This window comes from Corvus hawaiiensis, chromosome 4, assembly GCF_020740725.1.
Source record: "Corvus hawaiiensis isolate bCorHaw1 chromosome 4, bCorHaw1.pri.cur, whole genome shotgun sequence".
Classification (NCBI taxonomy): Eukaryota; Metazoa; Chordata; class Aves; order Passeriformes; family Corvidae; genus Corvus; species Corvus hawaiiensis.
Genome location: NC_063216.1, coordinates 19480854 through 19483237, shown reverse-complemented (window position 1 = coordinate 19483237; position 2384 = coordinate 19480854).

Genomic DNA, 2384 nt, shown 5'->3' with positions numbered 1-2384 from the left:
CCTGTTCCCTGTTCCTTGTTCTAGTAAACGAACACAGCCTTATCACCCTGCCCCCCCAGGAGAGGAGCGCGGCAGCAGCAAAGGACGCGGTGCTCCAGATAAGGCAGTAATGTCAACCTGGGAATTCTTTGGGCTAAATGTGATGAATTTATCGAGTCTTCCAGCATAAGACATCAGTCCCATGTACATGACCAGCTTTTTTTTTACTCCTTTCCCATCCCACCTAATAAAGAAATCTGACTGGAGTCGTGCACTCTTTGCACAAACACAGTTTCTAATTACTGCTCTGAAAAAGCTTAAACTAAGGAATGAGAAAGGTTAAAGAAGAAACTTTGCACGAAACAGAAAGGAGCAATTATTAAAAATATGTTAATCAATCACAGAATACAATAGTTAATGCTGTTAACTACTGAGCCTGCATAAAATCACCCTTTAAAGGTAAGAATAGTTTTATTACAGGGTATGTTTCACCTGCTCAGTACTTATGTTGTTGGATATAGCTGTTAATCATAAAGCTGCTACCCTACAGTTATTTAGAGTTGAAAACTACCTGTACATTTAAAATACTCCTTGAAAATACATGGGTGATACGCAGCAGATCCTGTGCTATTCAAATCCTTTCCTAGTCTTTAATCAAAACCAAGAGGAAATAAAAGATATTTTTTATCATGTTTTTCCTGTTGAATTTACAGCATGGAATTACGTAATATACCTTTAAATGGCTAAAAACCAGATATATTTTAAAACCCCCAAACCACTAAGATAGACTATTTCCAGTGACTGAAGCTGGAATAATTTTATTTCAAATATATTGCACATTTTATTATTCATGGTGTTTGTTTGCTTTCAGGGCTTTCCTCAGCTTGGACAGTGGAAACACGTTCATCCGATTCTTTTTTGGCTTCCAGTCGGTTTCACTTTCAGATTCTCATGTTTCACACTCCAGCCTTCAGGTTTCAAGCACTGCAAAGGAATACTTATGCCATTTAAACAAACAAAAACCCCGCGGCTGCCGGGCGCACTCACACCCTGTCTATTGCTCTGCAAAGCTGAAGCCCATCCTGTCCCCGCAGCACCTTCCTGATGGTTCTCTGGGATTTGCTGGGAAAAGAAATTAAATAAAGAGGAGTGATGACGAATTTAGGATTTATTAAAAAACCCCAAGAGCTTTGCAGCGGTCTCCAACAGAGCCCAATAAAATATCATTACATATTATCGATTACACGATAACCGCGCGTCGGGTTCGTGGTGAGGAGCCGTGACACCGACTTGGTGCCCTGCAGAAGTGTCCCAAGACCTAAATAATGCCGGCGGTGTTGCCACCCGGCGGCTGCGGTGGGGTTGGGAGCAGCACAGCCCCCTTCCCTCGGGGCTGCAGGGCTGGGAAGGAGGAGCGGCTGTCCCGGGAGCGCGGTTCCCCCGCGGCCGCGGCGGCAGCTCCGCGGGAGCGCAGCCCGCGCACATCCCCGCGATGTTTGATTTAACTATTTATGCTTTAAAAAGGGTGAGGCAGCTCAGCTAAAGAAGGGGAGCGAGTGCGAAAAGGGTGGGTTTTGCTGTTGTATTATTTTTTGTTATTATTTTTTTGCCTTTTTTTTTTAAGAGGGGGGGATGTCGGGTTTTTTGGTGGTTTTGTTTGTTTTGGTTTTTTTTCTTTTTTTCTTTTTTTTCCGGAGGAAGGGTGGTATTTAACATATGGCACTCGGTAATCTCTACACGGAGGCTGTTAAAACATCTGCTGCCTCCAAATGCATGCAGTAGCGCCCGTGGGCACGGGGACAAGGCGAAGGGCTGGCTTCCGCGGCCGCGGGTCCCTGGCTCCCTGCCCCCCGGTCGCGCTTCCCAGGGACGGTGTTTCCCCACTGGAAACGGGCACCGAGCACATAAAAGCCGTCGCACCGGGAGAAAGTGTTTTGGTTGGGTTTTTTTCCTTTTTTTTTTTCCACGACGTTGCTGCAGATCAGCGGCACCTCCCGTGCAGAGCTGGCACGCTTCCATTTAATATTGATTTAGCGAGGGTTTTTTTTTCCCTAACGGGACATCCCCATCACACGTCCAGCACGGTGGCCCGCCCGCGGTGCCCTCGGCTGCTCTCCCGGCTGCCGCCCCATGGCGGGGCGCGGGGGGCCCCGCATCCCTTCCCCGCCGTGCCCCAGACATCACCCCACTTCGGAAAGTCGCTGACGGACAATCGGGACACCCGTTGTCTTCCCCCCCGAAACCCACATAAATCACAATCGCTGCATTGTCGGGCTACAAAGCCAGACGGGAGCGCTTATGAATTTAAGTTTGGAGAAGGAAAACGTGCGCTGACACAACACGCTCCCTGTTCGCAGGAGCGGCCAGGAAGGGGAAATGAATGGTGGAAGTTAAAGAGCCTTTCA